The following is an 18,552-nucleotide window of genomic DNA, read 5'->3' on the forward strand; positions in this document are numbered from 1 at the left end:
GCTAGGAAGGATAGTCAGTTTCCCCAATGAATGGGTACTCACGGGATGCACCACGAGAAGGTCGATCCAATGCATCCCAATCCCCAATGAAGACAGGAATAAGCCCATCTGCCCAACCCTACACACATACTCCACCACCAAAGACATCCATTTATTTGTTTGTTTGTTTGTTTGTTTTAATCCCCAATTTTCTGATTCCTAATTAACTTTTGCATCTTTTGTTCTGCTCTTTTCAATACATTTGATGGGACCTTGCATTAAATGTGATTATGGGTAGAATAGCCATTTTGACAATGTTAATTATTCCAATTCTTGGATATTGTATATCTTCCCATTTCTTTGTGTCTTTTCTATTTCCTTGAATAATGACTCATCACTTTTAGTGAAGTTCTTTCACTTCCCTTATTAGCTTTATTTCTAGACATTTGATTGTTTTTGTTGCAGTAATGAATGACATGCCTCCTTGGACTTTTTATTTTTTTTATAACTTGGTGTTTTCACAGAGGAACACCACTGATTTTTGTATGTTGATTTTGTGCCGTGACTTCTCCTTATATTGTTTAATCTTTTCACCCTCTTTCTACATCCTGACTCTATCTATAAAAAAGAAGCTGTTGATTCAACAGAATAACGACACGAGAGAGAAGATTTAGAGAAACTTAGAAATAGACACAAATAAATTTCTTTAATGGAAAACAATAATTTGCTGAGCATACCCTTTTTAGGTTATTCTCATTTAATGGAGATACAAACCTTTCTGTGTATTTCAGATATTCTATATATATATTTTTTTTTTCAAAATGATAGTAATATGCCAGTACTGTTGATAGAAAATTGCTTCCATTGAAGTGCAATTGATTAGCTTTTAGGATTTTATGGATATTGACAACTTTTCCACCTTTGCATTTTTTTCTACATTCACTCCTGTTGCCCTAATGTTGCACATGTGTTTGTCTTTGGATCCTTCTTGGGTAGCATTTTATTTGCTCCTTTATTTAGTTAGAGATGCATACAGTATTCTATGTGTATATTTTTACAATAATTTTTTTTTTTTTTTTTACCTGAGCACTGCTCAACTCTGGCTTATGGTGTTACAGGGGATTGAACCAGGAATTTTGGAGCCTTAGGCATGAGAGTCTCTTTGCATAACCATTATGCTATCTACCCCTGCCCATAATAAAATGTTTTTAGAAGAGTAACCTGACTTTAAAATATAAATTTCTCTTAAAATCGCTTTAGGTTTTCATAAGAAAATGAGAGGGGAGGTGAGTTGAAAAATGATAGAGAACAAGAAAAATTAGAGTACTACTCTAGTCCATAAACAACAAGGGTCAAACCCAGAGATACAAATTCTGTATGCTACTGGTTGAGTTATGTTCCTGGTTGCTAATATATAAACTCCTATTCTATTTACCCTATTTTATTTACATTATATATTATATATATTTTATTACATTACATATATTTATATCCATATTTATTACATTATATATTTTGATGTGTCTTTCTCTGATTACTTTAAAGTCATTCTTATGTATCATAAATACATATTAGCATAAGAATCTTGTACCAATGCAAATGTCTCTGCAGAAGAGAAAGGGTTGATTCTTGGGAACCTTTGGGCTTCTGGTGCACCGTGGTGGAAAATGATCTCAGTTGGGGGTTTTCAGATACTTATCATAGGGTGATGAGAGATTGTAGCCATGTGTCAGCAACTGTACTGTAATCCATTAACCCTCCAAAGAATGAAAGAAAGGAAAGAAGAAAGAAATTATAGGATCATGTTTTTTTTTTTCCTCTTCTAAAAGCTGTGACAGAGTTTAGCTCTCTGCTGTTATACCATGGCAGTGGGTCCATCTTATGCTTCACTGGGGCTAGAATTTAAAATTAAAATTCTTCTTCTTCTAGCGTTTGCCCTTCTTCCGTAGCCAGTCAACAGCATCAGGTTGAGCCTGATGTAAAGTTTCGAGACCTCCTTTGAATCTGGAGAGGAGAGGTGGCAGTCGTTGACTATGTGGGTCATAGTCTGTCTGGAGCCGCAGGGGCAGTTCGGGTCGTCTCTGGTTCCCCAGCGATGGAACATAGCGGCGCACCGGCCATGGCCTGTTCGATAGCGATTGAGGAGGGCCCGATCATAACGTGCCAGGTCAAAGCCGGGTTGACGCTTGCAGGGGTCTGTGATGAGGTGTTTGTTCTTTACCTCAGCTGACTGCCAGCTCTGTTTCCAAGAGATTGGAACAGAGAAGTTCAGTGTAGGCGTAGGGGACCAGATTGGGTGACGAGACGTCAAGCGTTGGACAGGGTGGGCGAAGATATCCGTGTATATTGGCAGGTCCGGTCGAGCGCAGACGTGGGAAATGAACTTAGATGATGCCGCATCCCGACGAATATCTGGCGGGGCGATGTTGCTAAGAACTGCCAGCCATGGAACCGGGGTGGAACGGATGGTTCCAGAAATGATCCTCATGGAGGAATATAATTTGGAATCGACCAAGTGGACATGGGGGCTACGGAACCATCCTGGGGCACAGTATTCTGCAGTGGAATAGCATAATGCCAGAGAGGATGATCGCAGTGTGGAAGCGCTCGCGCCCCATGAGGAGCTGGCCAGTCTTGCAATGATGTGATTCCTCGCGCCCACCTTTGCTGCAGTTTTTATGAGATGTTCGTGAAATGACAGGGTGCGATCAAGAGTAACGCCAAGATAGACTGGCTGGGCTTCATGCCGGATTCTCGTATCGCCAAGCTGCACATTAAGCTCACGCGAGGCCGAGGCATGGTGTAGATGGAAAACAGATGATACCGTTTTTGCAGTGCTAGGGATTAGTCGCCATTTTTTACAGTAATCAGATATCAGAGACATGACTTTCGTGAGTGTTTCCTCGAGGATGTCGAACTTGGATGCCTGAGTTGCACAGCAGATGTCATCGGCATAGATGAACTTCTAATATCTAAAAATTCATTCTTCTATACTGTTTAAAAATACTTTCATTCTCCTATATGGAATGAAAGTTTAAATATTAGAGCAGATATGAAAGTAGAAAGACTTTTTCCTTTCTACTTAAGTAGAAAGAAAAATTCACTCCCAAGAGGGAAAAGAATAAAATATAAAAACTTCCTCAAACCAATAAAAAATAGATAATAGCAATGTATAAAAAATGGATGAACTAAAATGAAAAATAAAACAGATTGCCTAAGTCACAGTAAAAAAATATCACATTTGCTATGTACTATAATAAATCCAAATTATGTTGTAAAATAAATAAAATTTGGGCAAAACAACAACAACAAAAAACTACCCCAAGTCTAGCATAATACAGATGATAAGAGTAAGACCAAGAAGGGACTGGAAGATGACTCACCCAGTGGAATGTGTATGTTGCCATGTACTGGGATATGGGTAAGAGGCCCATGGTTGACAGGAGCTGTGCTGCTGTGTCTCTTCCTTCAGTCTTTCTCTCCTTAAAAAAACAGGGGTGGTGGTGGCACACCTGGTTAAGCACACATGTTACAGTGTTCAAGGACCTGTGTTCAAGCCCCTGGTCCCCACCTGCAGCGGGACAGCTTCATAAGTGGTGAAGCAGGGCTGCAGATGTCTCTCTGTCTCTCTACCTCTCTTTCTCCCCATTTCTTCTTGATTTCTGGCCGTTTCTATCCAATAAAATAAATAAAGATAATAACAAAATTTTAAAAAAACTGCCCCACCTGTAGGGGGGTCACTTCACAAGCAGTGAAGCAGGTCTGCAGGTGTCTTTCTCTTCCTCTCTCTGTCTTCCCCTCCTTTCTTGATTTCTCTCTGTCCTACCCAACAACAATGACAGCAACAACAACAAAAAACAGTAATCTTAAAATCTTGTAACAAATTATTGATAACTAAAAAAAAAAAAGTAAAAGTACACTAGGAACTATAGGATCATATAGATGCAAAGACCCAGAATGCAATCATAATAATAAAAAAAGAAAGCAAAGTGATATACTAGTAATCAATGTGAATATATGATGTTTTGAAAGATCACATCAAAAAGAGTTCTGCCAGTGTTTTTCCTCTAAGTATTTGATAATCTCTGACCTAATATCCAAACCTGTGATTCATTCATATCCATTTCACATCTGCTTTTCACATCTGGGTCACGTATAAAAAAATCTAAAACTACTGTTTAAGTTGTGTAGTTATGATCTGAGATTGCCCACTTGCTTAACTCATTTATTCTTTTTTTAAAATTCTTTTCTGCAATATTTCTTAAGTCTTTAACATTTGTCAAGTCAAGATTTTGGGAAGTACTTGAGTTTTAAGAAGATTATATGGGGGCCAGGGCACACCTGGTTAAGCACACATGTTGCAATGAGCAAGGACGTGGGTTTGAGGTCCAGTCCCCACCTGCAGGGCAAAAGCTTTGAAAATTGTGAAGCAGTGTTGCAAGTGTCTCTCCCTATCTCGCTCGCTCTCTAGGACCTCCTTCCCTCTTGATTTCTGACTGTCTCTATCTAGGTGGTGCTGCAACTGGTTAAGCACACACATTACAGTGTGCAAAGACCCTGGTTCAAGTTCCTGGTCACACCTACAGAGAAAAGCTTTACCAGTGTGAAGCAGGGCTGCAAGCATCTATCTCTTCCTCTCTTCTCTATTCATTTATTTTACAACACAGAGAAAAAAACAGCGTCATTCTTGTATATACTTTATGGGACTAAAACCTGGAGCCTCACATAATCTTGCCCAGAGCTTAACTACTTTTGAGGAGGAATTTCCAATAATTTAGTTCACAATAAGTGTGTTTTAGTTTAAAATGTTTTAGTATATCATAATCTGAAAAAGTATCGGTGTGTTCTTTAGAGAGTGTTTTTGCCTAGAGTTATGTTTGCAGGAGGGTTACAGTATGTGTGTTTACAAGAGACCCCAAGGAGTGCTAATTAGAGTGTTTATACTTAGGGCAAGTTTGAGATGTTTACGAAGTCCTAAGAAAATATGTTTATTAGAAATATAGGTCTGGAATGTTTACTAAGAATAGGAAATAAAATATGTTGAAAAGTGTGAGCTCCATAGATAAGAAATTAGCCCGGTTACCTGACTTACCAGGAGAGGCGCCAGGCCTACTCCTTAACATGCTTGAGTGGTTACTTTGGCCGGAAGTAACCCCAAGAACACCTCTACCCACCCAGAAGTCAGGGTGGCTGCCTCTAAATGGATATGAGCCAATCTCAAGCAGGGAGCCAAATTGCTAATCGCACAAGCACATCTGCTTCTGCATCCTGAGCTTGCTTCGGTGCAGCCCTGCCTGAGAGTATAAAATCTCTGCCCTAACTTGTTGAGCACTAGTCATTCCCAGAATGATCTGGATTCTCGGTCCTCGCGTAATAAAGCTCCTTTTCACCTTCACCTACACCGGTTCCAGTCTCCTCAATATCCAGCAGAGTCCTTGACACTTCTGGCTACAATATGTATATTATATTGCTCAAAATTCATCAAATGGAACATTAAAACTGGTAAATAGGATTGCATGTAAAAGTATGCTTTAGTAATGTTTTAAGAGAAAAGAGAGAGATGTTTATTCTGAGTAGTATAAGAGGACGCCTGATAATGCTTCCTTCATTTTTACAATTTTGCTATTCACTATGACTGGAAAAACATGCTCATCAAGTAAGTAGAGCTTTCGTGGCACATCTGTCCGATTTCCCAGAGGGTAACGGGATCCTGCACTGTGTCTGAATGTGCCAATGGGAAGGACTTTTTTGTTTTTAATTGCCGCCAGGATTATTGCTGGGCCTGAGTGCAGACACTACAAAGCCATCTCTCCCAGTGGCCATTTTTTCCCCTAATTTGTTTTTTAATTTGATATAATAAAGAGAAATTGAGAGAGGACAGGGAGATAGAGAGAAGGAAATAAAAATAGACTTCTGCAGACCTGCTTCACCGTTGATGAAGCTGACCCCATTGCAGGTGGGGAGCAGGGTCTTGAAGTCAGGTCCTTGTGCTTGGTAATATGTGTGCTTAACCAGGTGCACCACTGCGTGGCCCGGGGGCTTTTTAATATCTTGCACAATGTGGAGAATGAAACCTTATATCTCTTAAAGTCCCTCAAGTCACTTCTCCCAGTCCTATTCCATTATTCTAGACCAGGAGGCAGGATTGGAAATCCTGTGTTGATTTTAGGTGACACTCCACCAGAACTCCTCCTCTCAGGATCCTCTCACCACTTAAAAGTAGGTGTGTTGTCCTAAGTAATGGACAGGTACCCTAACCACTCCTCATTCCTCCCGGAAAATCATAAGTTTATTAAACTATAAGTACTCCAAAGAAAGAAGCAGTCATACTGTCCTATTTAGCACGTTGATAAAACCACTTCTTTACAAAGTTGATTAATTAATAATTTCTTTGCATTCAGATCATTTCCAAGTCAGATGTCTAAGCAATAATTTGCATCCTCTTTTCTTGTTAAATAGTTGACTGTTAAAGCAAATAAACAGGTCAAATTGACTGGTATACCAGTGGCTACTACATTTCATGTAAGTGTAATTGTGTCCGCTCTTCTACTAGTTGAAATTTTTGAAAGCTTAGGTAAATTTATCTACCATGTTTTTTATAAGTGTTCATTTAACTATATAACTCTTAATCTTTAAGTCATTAGTAATCTATAAGACTTCAAAGATCAGTGAGTTGAATAGAAAAAGGAAAAGACACTATTTCCCCATCATCCACCCACCAGCCTCTTCTAGATTAAAAGGTCAATATACAAAACTTATTCTAAAATATACAAAATATTTATATTACTTATATATGTATACAGAACTTATTATAAAAACAATCTTCAGAATCCTTATCTAGGCCAAATAGCCTCTATCTCTCTAGTTTCAATTTCAGTCATATTTTTTTCAACTCTTATTTCCCATTACAAAAACAGTTTTGTGTTGCTGACTTTTCTATAATCCCCCCCACACATCCCAATACTTATTATATCTCCATTTAAAATGCCTTTCATTATCTAAACCCTTATCTATAAAAGTCCCATCTACTTTGGGGGGACTAAGTCATGGCTAGGAACATTCTAGGCTGCTCTCATTTCAGGACCAGTCTTCCTCAAATGACAGAGTATGTTGACTTAGTCTCCCTCCAGAGAGTGGGACACTTTCTACTCCTGTGGGTTCTACATTGAGATCAGTGTCTTGTAGAGGCCCATAAGATGGTTTATGATGTTGTTCCTGATTGAGATGACCAGTGATGGTGAAAAGAGCGATCTGTTAGAGGTCTAGGACCATCAGATCTATGTGGGAATCCCAGGATTCCCTGACTAGAGCCCTGGATAATGGGGTGGCTTGGTAGTGACCAAAGCACCATCATTCAAGTGTTGTTCTCTTGCCTTTATCCAGCTTTTGTAGTCCTTACTTTACCTGATAGGGTTAGAGTTAGAGTGATTGAAGGAAGTGAAATAGAAAGTAGGTGAGGAGGGTATCTACTACGCCTAAGCTTCTTTTCACATCCTTGTAGCAAAATGTCTACTCTGAGCTTCTACTTTATCACTGAAATCACAGCCCTGGTAACTGAATATCCAGACTTTAATTTTTAAAGAGTTCATTGCCTGCCCTATGAAGTACAAGTAACAACACATCTACTCAGTAGTTTGTGCTCACAAATTCAGTAATTATAAAATTATAAATGTCGCAGATCAGCATGATGTCAGAAGAAATAGCAGAATAGGGGCGAGGTGGAGGTACACTTGGTTGAGTTCACATGCTATAATACACAAGGACCCAGGTTCAAGCCCCTGGTCCTCACCTGCAGGAGGAAAGCTACATAAGGGGTGAAGCAGGACTGCAGGTATCTATCTGCCTCTATCTTTGCTATCTCACCACTCCCCTCTCAATTTTTCTCTGTATCTACCCAAATAAGTAAATAAATAAAATATAAAAGAAGGCATAGAAGAATAAATAATATCCCTACAGATTAGTTTATAATGAAAAAAGAATAGTCCTGAAATTAGAATGTGTAGGGGATGGGTATTGCTATCTCAGGTAAAATTAGTGTGGCCTTCTTTACTATCAAGTATGAGGATCAAACACTCACTATATAAATACATAGACTTTGTCATGTACTTTTTCACATCATAGTCATACGAACATTTTCTATTTCAACTGATAACAAGTTTCTTGAGAACACAGGAAATAAAGCTTATTTTTGCATTTTCACATGTCTACTCTTACAATGCCAACATTATATTTCTAGCACTCAGTAATTATGTTGAAAACATTAATTTGCCATTTGTCCTCATCCTGGAAGAAAATGTGCATTGTTGGGATGCATGTCCTCTGTAGAAAGGATTGCACCAAAGGTGTGGGGAAATCTACTCTAAAATTTACATGGTGTCAATCAAGCTCAATCTGTAAATCCCAATTGACCAATAGAAGGCTTCCAAAGAATATTACAGTTTAATAGCTCCTTCTTCTTCTTCTAGCATTTGCCCTTCTTCCGTAGCCAGTCAACAGCATCAGGTTGAGCCTGATGTAAAGTTTCGAGACCTCCTTTGAATCTGGAGAGGAGAGGTGGCAGTCGTTGACTATGTGGGTCATAGTCTGTCTGGAGCCGCAGGGGCAGTTCGGGTCGTCTCTGGCTCCCCAGCGATGGAACATAGCGGCGCACTGGCCATGGCCTGTTCGAAAGCGATTGAGGAGGGCCCAATCATAACGTGCCAGGTCAAAGCCGGGTTGACGCTTGCAGGGGTCTGTGATGAGGTGTTTGTTCTTTACCGCAGCTGACTGCCAACTCTGTTTCCAAGAGACTGGAACAGAGAAGTTCACTGTAGGCATAGGGGACCAGATTGGGTGACGAGACGTCAAGCGTTGCACAGGGTGGGCGAAGATCTCCGCGTATATTGGCAGGTCCGGTCGAGCGTAGACGTGGGAAATGAACTTAGATGATGCCGCATCCTGACGAATATCTGGCGGGGCGATGTTGCTAAGAACTGCCAGCCATGGAACCGGGGTGGAACGGATGGTTCCAGAAATGATCCTCATGGAGGAATATAATTTGGAATCGACCAAGTGGACATGGGGGCTACGGAACCATCCTGGGGCACAGTATTCTGCAGTGGAATAGCATAATGCCAGAGAGGATGATCGCAGTGTGGAAGCGCTCGCGCCCCATGAGGAGCTGGCCAGTCTTGCAATGATGTGATTCCTCGCGCCCACCTTTGCTGCAGTTTTTATGAGATGTTCGTGAAATGACAGGGTGCGATCGAGAGTAACGCCAAGATAGACTGGCTGGGCTTCATGCCAGATTCTCGTATCGCCAAGCTGCACATTAAGCTCACACGAGCTGATAATAGCTGATACAATGTAACAGTCAATACATGAAGCAGAAAGCCAAAACTTACTTATTTTTGTCATTTTATCCAAATTAAACTATTTGGGTAGCCAACTAAGTGTTGTATTCTTAATGATAATTTCTGGAAAAGGAAGCTAAATCTGCTGTCCTAATGTAACTGTATATTCACAAGTTCAACTAATGCAGACATGGTAGAAAACTTGAGTAAAACATGCAAAAAGCAAGGATTTAAATATTAAAATGTATTACATGGTCTGTAACTGTCTCATATACAAATCTTTCCCTACAGATTTCAATTTCCTACTACAACATGGTCCATTATTAGCTAACTATATCATCTACATTTATTTCCAGAAATATTATCCATAAATGCTTGATTACAATCACCACCTGCTTTAAAGAACCAAGGTGGAGTATGGTAGTACATATCAAGTATCTTTTATAAATATGACCTCTCAAGGCTAACGCAACAATGGCAAATATAAGTATTTAATCATTAGCACCACACTAATCTAAAAGAATTCCTTGTGTAATAATAGTAATTCTTCACGTATAAATTCTATTGCTTTAAAAGTTTCCAACTAAATGACATACACTTAGTACTGACATTAGCAATTTATAAGAGTTCCACTGGCACTACACAGACTTCTATTTTAAGGCGGAGTTGAAAGCGCGTTAGAAGTGTGTGCTGAATGAACCTCCTACATGCAGAATCTTTTTTAATACAATCGCAAAACAGAAATAATGCTTTTAATCCTTCGAAACACAGAAATTTAGCTCACAGCTTCTCCAGACATTAATAGGTTGGCATCGCCAATATGATCTTTTGATCAAACGAAGGAAAGGCTGGATACGGAATTCAGTTACTGACTACAGAACGAATTAGACAAAATCCAAAATCTGTAAGAGCTTTCTTTTCTTTGACTGTAGATACAATTAACAAGCCATGCTGAGAACTTTGGGTGAAAAGAACAAATAGGTGTGATTATTCCTATTTCCTGTGCTAGTGCATTTTACTAGTGCAGTAAAATGGAAGGACATTGATTTGGGAATCAGGAAATCTGTATCCTAGTTCTGGCTTTGCATCTAAAGTTTTTCTAAGGGGCCAGGTAGTGGCATACCTAGTTGAGCACACATGTTACAGTGCAAAATGACCCGGGTTCGAGCTCCCAGTCCCTACCTGCAGGGCAAAAGCTTTGCAAGAGGTGAAGCAGTGTTGCAGGTGTCTTTCTGTCTTTCTGTCTCTGTGTGTGTGTGTGTGTGTGTGTGTGCGTGTGCGTGTGCGTGTGTGTGTGTGTCACCCCCTTCCCTCTTGATTTCTGGCTGTCTCTATCCAATAAATAAAGATAATTAAAAATAAATCTTTAAAAAAAGTTTCTGTAATAGCAATCTGCCTGAGTATCAGTTTCTTAATATAGAACATAAATTAATTAGTTTCTGATCATTTTAAAATTATCACTATTAAGATAGTTGTTCAAACTTAAAATTAAATCTTGCTTACTTGTACAATTTTCTACCTTGCACTAAAACAGCAATAACTGAGTGCAGGATAGATAGCACGATGGCTACATAAGAAGACTTTCATGCCTGAAACTCCAAAGTTTCAGGTTCAATCCTTCACACTACCGTAAGCCAGAATTACACAGTGCTCTGGTCTCAGCTCCCACTGCCCTCCCCACCACACACACCTCTAAATTAGAAAACAAAACATATTTCTAAAAAAAAGCAATAACTGAAGTCCAAGAGGTACAGTGGTAGCAATTTGAACTTACAAACTTGATGTCCTGAGTTTGATTTCAGCATGAGATATGAAAAAGTGCTTCCCTGCCTTTTAGATTCCTGCTTATTAAACAATTTCTTCTGCTTTATATCTAAATGCTTTTCAGCCACCAAGTTGCAGATGCTTCTGTGACACCAACCTGACTTCCCTGGACAGAGGACCTCACCAATGTGTCCTAGAACCCCACCTTCCCAGAGCCCTGCCCCACTAAGGAAAGATAGAAACAGGCTGGGGATATGGATCAACCTGTTAACACCCATGTCCAGTGGAGAAACAATTACAGAAGCTAGAGCTTCCATCCACCTTCTGCTCCCCATAGAGATCTTTGATCCATGTTTCTAGAGGGATAAAGAATAGCAAAACTTCCAATGGAGTGGAGGGAGGGAATGTGGAACTCTGGTGATGGGAATTGTACAGGAATGTATACCTCTTAGACCACAGTCTTGTCAATAATTATTAAATCACTACTAAAAATTTATTTTAAAAGCATTCAACCATATAGAAGAGAATTGTTGAAGGTCTTTGACAGATTACATATAAATGAAAGCATGATAGAAATAAGTAAATTCATCACTAATAGATCCGTGTGGAACTCCATCAAATTTCATAGTTAGCTGTGGTTATAAAAAAAAAACAACAACAACAACTTGGGAATCGGGCAGTAGCTCAGCAGGTTAAGCACAGGTGGTGCAAAGTGCAAGGATCGGCGAGAGGATCCCGGTTTCCCCGGTTCATCAGCAGGGGAGTCGCTTCACAGGTGGTGAAGCAGGTCTGCAGGTGTTTATCTTTGTCTCCCCTGTCTTCCCCTCCTTTCTCCATTTCTCTCTGTCCTATCCAACAACGACAACATCAATAACTACAACAATAAAACAAGGGCAACAAAAGGAAATAAAGATTTAAAAAAAAACAAAACCTTGTACTGAGATGCTGTTATTTCTGTGGCACAAAATAGATGTTAGAAAGTTCAGGCTAGAGTTTATATAATTCAAATATATGGTTATCATTTTTTCTCCTGTTACTTCTTTGCTAGGAGCTACTTTAATCTTAATTACCCATACATATGTTTGCTTATGAATTTATTTTCCCAATTAGTGAGCACATCTGTAGATTACTGACACTTATACTCAGTGTTTAACAGAATATGTGCATGTGGGAGTGAATGAGTAATATATATATTGACTCTAGAAAACCCAAAGATTAAATAAGAAAAATTAACTTAAGAAATTCCTATACATAATTTTTTTCATAATATTGATTGACTGAGGTAAATCTCTGGTGCCCCACATCCCAGTCTGAAAGAAAACTTTTGGGGGGGCAGGTGGTGGCACATCTAGTTAAGTGTACACACTATCATAAGTAAGGACCGGGGTTCAAGTCCCTGGCTCGCACATGCAGGGGGAAAGCTTCACGAGTAGTCAAGCAGGGCTGCGTCTCTCTGTCTCTTTCCTTTTCTATCTCCCCTCCACTCCCAATTTCACTTTGTTTCTACTGAATTGTAAATAAATATAAAGATTTTTTAAAAGAAACTCTGATTTAAATAAAGAGAGAGAGAAAGAAAATTCTTTGTGGCTTGCATATGTACAAAAAATGCCCAGGTTAGTTTTTAAGATGAAATGGAAAGAATGTGTACTTTGAAGTAAAATATACTGGAGACAAATACTCAAGACATTTCAGGTGATGTATTACCTTTAGAAAAACAAAGTATTGTCAAGCTAGACTTAATTCAGCTGGGGAGCGGTGCAGATTAGGAGACTAAATCTAGAGACTGACATGTCTGAAAGTCAGCAAAGGCTTCCTCCTCTGTTTGCTTCTCCTACCTGTCCCAAATGACCAGCTCACCTGGTTTCTGAGGTTCTCCTCAAGGTTATAGGCAGTCTTCTAGGTACGTTTGTGGAAGATTCCGCCATTGACTCCACTGGCCTCTGGAGCAAGTTGTCAGAGCTGCCCCTTCTTATTAGAAGTCAGTCAGCCGTCCTGCCGCTTCTCTCCATTTCTCCTTCGAGAAAATAGCCTCCTCATCTCTCTAATTTCTGGGGTCCTTCCCTAAGCAGCAGGAGTTTTGTTTGTTTGTTTGTTTGATACTCACCTCTTGAAAAAAATTTAACTTTAGACTCGACTTAGTCTCTGGAGCAAACTAGCAGGGCTCTATGCCACGCCACCATCTTGCCAAAACTGACAAAAGTTCTCAGAACTTTAGTTTTCCCTTGAGATTTTCATTAAAAAACCAAATTGAAAATTAAAAGCTTCCGTTTTTATTTCAGTTGTTTGGGTTAGCACGGCAATGCAAATATTCTGAAATGCTGCATATTTCCACTGAAATAATTCACTTTTATAATAGTGACCTTTACGGTAGTTTTCGTCAACTGCCGCCTGTGGCTTTACCCATTACAAAAGCAGAGCCAGCTGTGGCGCACCTGGATCAGCACACAAGTGAAAGGACCTGCGCAAGGACCCGGGTTGGAGCACAGACTCCCCGCCTAAACGTGGGACGCTTCCCAAGCAGCTAAGCAGGTCTGCAGGTGCCTTTCTTTCTGTCTCTCTATTTCCCCCTCCCCTCTCAGTTTCCCTCTGTCCAAGCCAATAAAATGGGCAAAAATGGCCTCCAAGAGCAGTGGATTCATAGTACCTGCAAGAGTCCCAGTGATAACCCTGGAGGCAAAACAAAAACAAACAAACAAACAAAAAACAGAGATAGCAATAAATTTGTTTGTAGTACTTTCATGCTCCTAATTTGAGTTGTTTGTCAATACAAAAATTGTTATTATTGAATGTGCATGACTTTCTTAATTAGAAAATATGGTTGTGCAATAAAGCAAAGGGAATCTGATTTTCATAATAAAATTAGTGATATGTTCACAAGTATATAATCTAGTGAGAAGACGCCTTTAAAAAATTAAACAAGGGAGTTGGGCAGTTTTGCACCTGGAAAAGCTTACACACTACAGAGTGCAAGGACCCGGCTTCAAGCCTTGATCCCCACCTACAGGGGGAATGTTTCATGAGTGGTGAAGCAGGGCTGCAGGTGTCTCTCTGTCTCTCTCCCTCTCTGTCTCCTCCTCCGCTCTCAATTTCCCTGTCTTTATATAATAATAAATAAAATTAAAATCAAAAAAGAGAGAAAATTAAATAAAGGGACTAGGTGGTGGCACACCTGTGTAAGCACACAATGTACAGGAACCCAAGTTCAAGCCCCTGGTCCACACCTGCAGGGGGAAAGCTTCAGGAGTGGTGAAATTGAGCTGCAGATGTCTCTCTCTCCCTTTCTATCTCCCCTCCCTTCGCAATTTCTCTCTGTCTCTATACAATAATAAATTAATTTTTAAATAATTAAATTCAGAATGCTTTTCTTCAATAGTATATTATTGTTTGTTTTATAATTACTTTATCCATACAGTAAAATCACATAGAATATAATTTGAATCCACTCTGGTATCTACAAATTTCCTTACCAACAACATATACACCATTCACATTATTTTCAGAATTCTTCAACCACTTAACGTACACACCAACTATTTATGTATAAATCTCCTGTGTACAGTGAACCCCTATAAATTTACTGCAAATGCTTGATGCTAAGTACTACAAAACACACCTCAATATTTACAACCAAACAGACTTTGAAAAGTGATGCTGCGTCACTCTGAAAAAAATTTATAAATTTTCCTCACTTAATTTCCTCTAAATTTGACTTCTTATCTCCCAAAGCACTGTGCTGCTGTCTATTTAAGATAGAGACAGAATGAATATTTCTTTCCTTTTTTTTTTTTTTCCTTTTAGATAAAGACAAGAGAAAGGCAAAGAGATCACAGCACCAAAGCTTCCTTCAGTGTAGTGAGGGCTGGGTACACACTTATCCCCTAAAGAACCCATAATTTAGTTAGCAATACCGTGAACAATTATATGTCACTAGACTCAAGGTGACCTATAATGGTCAAAGGAAGGTTCAGAGAAAAAAAAATTCAACACAGAAAGGAAAGTCCATCAAAAAGATGAATGTGCAATATAAGAAAGTAAGCGCTTCTTATTATGACATAGAAATCTTCAAGAAGTATACTCTAGATTCACTGGCTCCTAGGCTGAGAAAAGTATCTTGCTATCAAAGTGGAAATTTCTATTCATTCAGTTTAGAGCAGATTATTGGAAGGTCAATAATCTAAGCGATCAATAATAATTCTCCAACTGTATGATATAGTACTCAACTTACAGGTATAATTAACCTTATTTGTGTTTGTCTTAGAAGCATAGAATTCTTAATTTTCTAATCGAAATATGTAAAGTAAGGGGTTGGGTGGTGGTGCATCTGGTTGAGCGCAGATTCCAGGTTCAAGCCCTCGGTTTCCACTTGCTGGGGAAAAGATTTATGACCAGGGCTGCATGGCTCTCTTCCTCTCCCTCCCTGTCTCTATCTGTTGATCTCTCTGTCTCCCTTTTTCCCCCCTCTCAATTTCTGTCTCTATTGGAAATAAATAATATAAAAAATACATGTAATCAAATGTAATGTTAATAACTGTGATCCAGTTATTTGATTATGAGTTTCTGCCACTTTAAAACTTTACCTAATATTCATGAACAAAATTGTATATAACTATGATATTTAAATTATGAAGCTCTAATTTCCTGTGTTACTAACAAGTTTAGCAACTATGGCCTAGATCCATATTTTAAGCTATGTTGTTTCATCAGAGTTATAAACTGAAAGACTGCCAATAAAGAAAAGTCTTTAATTAAGACAATCCTGAGAACTGATGAAAGATTCATGCATAGAGTACTTGCCTTAGAAAAACTTTGAAGTCCAAAATAGTTTTGTTCTCTAATTTCTCCTGACATCTTACATTCCACCTTCTTAGAAAAGTGTCCCTGCCAATGTAATTTATAGATTTTCCCTGTATGTGACACATACTGTAGGAAAGGAGTAGGAAGTGAGCTTGACTAGAGGCAAAATTGAGTAAGTATTTCAGATAAATCCTATAGATCAAAATTTTTTTGTTCATTTATTTCTATACAGGTAATCAGGTGTGCTTCATGGAAAACCATCATGTGCTCACACTGTCAAAGATTTTTAATTATACAATCTCAAGCTGCTATTATATCAGTAATCTGATAATATATCAACTATTTATTTTTTAAATGTTTATTTATAAAAAGGAAACACTGACAAAACCATAGGATAAGAGGGGTACAACTCCACACAATTCCCACCACCAGAACTCCATATCCCATCCCCTCCCCTGATAGCTTTCCTATTCTTTATCCATCTGGGAGTATGGATCCAAGGTCATGGTGAGATGCAGAAGGTGGAAGGTCTGGCTTCTGTAATTGATTCCCCGCTGAACATGGGCATTGACAGGTTGATCCATACTCCCAGCCTGCCTCTCTCTTTCCTTAGTAGGGTGGGGCTCTGGGGAAGCAGAGCTCCAGAACACATTGGTGGGGTTGTCTGTCCAGGGAAGTCTGGTCAGCATCATGCTAGTTACTGGAGTCTCGTGGATGAAAAGAGAGTTTACATACACATACAAAGCCAAACAAATTGTTGAACAATAATAAACCTACAGGCTGGAATAGTGCAGATGAAGAGTTGGGGAGTCTCCATTTTGTAGACAGCTAGTAGGCATATTTTAGTTATATTCCAAAGGCCTGTGGCTATAATAATTCTTTTGTTTTGTTTTTGTTTTCCTCTGAGCCTGACATCTGATATGCAGGTGGATCCAAGTTATTGTCTGGAGAGATGATGTCATGGCTGGAAAATGACCAGAATGCTGGATCAGGGAAGAGAATAGCTCCCTAATATGGGAAAGGAGTATAAATATTGTTGACTATAAACCCCATCAATTTGGTTTGGTCTGGGGCCCATATTCAGATTAGGAGTCTATGTGGCCTCTGCATCCCTCTAGATCTGAGCTCACATTCTATAGTCATGAGTAGGAACATTCCAAGCTGACACAATATCAACCCATTTTTTCTCAGGTGTAGCATAGAGTATGTTGTCCATGGAACATTCTCTACCATTGTTGATCCAAGTTGAGAGCAAGGTCCTATAGGAGCCCACAAAGGAGTCTATTTTGTTTTTCCTGATAGAGATGACCCATAACAATGGAGAGAGGGATTTATTTGAGGTCTAGGCCCATCATGTCTGTGTGGGCATCTCAGGACTCCCCGAATAAAGCCCCAGTTGATGGGGTGGCTTGATAGTGACTAAAGAGTCATCATTAAAGTATGCCAGTCTCTTGTCCTTATTCAGTTTTTGCAGTCCTTACTTTGATAAGGTTAGCTTTGGATTGACTGAGGGAAGTGTAATAGGAGGTAGGTGAGGATGTTATCTACTTCTAAGTAGACACTATTTCACTAGGAACTTTATACTGACTCACTGCAGACTATTGTGTACTTTTGCTTTCAGGTATATATTTTGCCCTAATTTATGGATACATGTGAACATATGCTGTATCTCACGGGACATGGGTCTATATCTAGGTTTTGAGCCCCACCCTAGAGGTTCCAGGACTGGGGGAAAGAAATAAAACCTCTATAGAGGAAGTGGGAGGTTCCTGTTGTTTTAGGATTAAGAAGACAATAGATAGTTGTTGCTATAATCACATTATTTGGCAATTGGGTTAACTTTGAAAAATCCCTTTGTTAGGATTTGCTGTATCATACACAACATCACCATAATTTATGTCCTTTGACATTATTTGTATATATTTGTGCCACCGGTTGCTTCTGTTCTCCCTGGTCTAGGCTTTTGAGAGAGTCAACATATCAAAAACTCATCCTATACATTAAATAGACTCAATCTGTGCTTTAAAAAGTTTGAGACAGTCAACTTTTCCCCTCTCATATTAATTAAATAGTGATTTATATTACTACAAACTAATCGGAGTGTACATAAACACCATTCCCACCACCAAAAGACTGTCCCATCCCACCCACCCCACCCCTGTCACCCCAGGAAGCCAAACATTCATGCTCACCCTCACCCTCACCCTAGGCTTTTTTCTTTGGTGCCCTACTCCAGATTCAGTCAATTCCTGCGTTTAGTTCCCCTTTCTGTTCTTCTTTCTCAACTTCTGTTGATGAGTGGGATCATCCCAGGTGCCCAATAACAGATGAGTGGCTCAGAAACCCGAGGTATATGTACACAATGGAATACTATTAAGAACAGCTATTAAGAACAATGAACCCACCTTCTCTGACCCATCTTGGATGGAACTAAAAAGAATTATGTTGAGGGAGCTAAAGATAAGATAATTATCCTTTTTTAAATATTTTTTAATATTTATTTATTCCCTTTTGTTGCCCTTGTTTTATTGTTGTAGTTCTTATTGTTGTTACTGATGTCGCTGTTGGATAGAACAGCGAGAAATGGAGAGAGGAAAGACAGACACCTGCAGACCTGCTTCACTGCCTGTGAAGCGACTCCCCTGCAGGTGGGGACTGCAGGTGGGGAGCCGGGGGCTTGAAC

The sequence above is a fragment of the Erinaceus europaeus genome, chromosome 14 (assembly GCF_950295315.1).
Source record: "Erinaceus europaeus chromosome 14, mEriEur2.1, whole genome shotgun sequence".
Lineage (NCBI taxonomy): Eukaryota > Metazoa > Chordata > Mammalia > Eulipotyphla > Erinaceidae > Erinaceus > Erinaceus europaeus.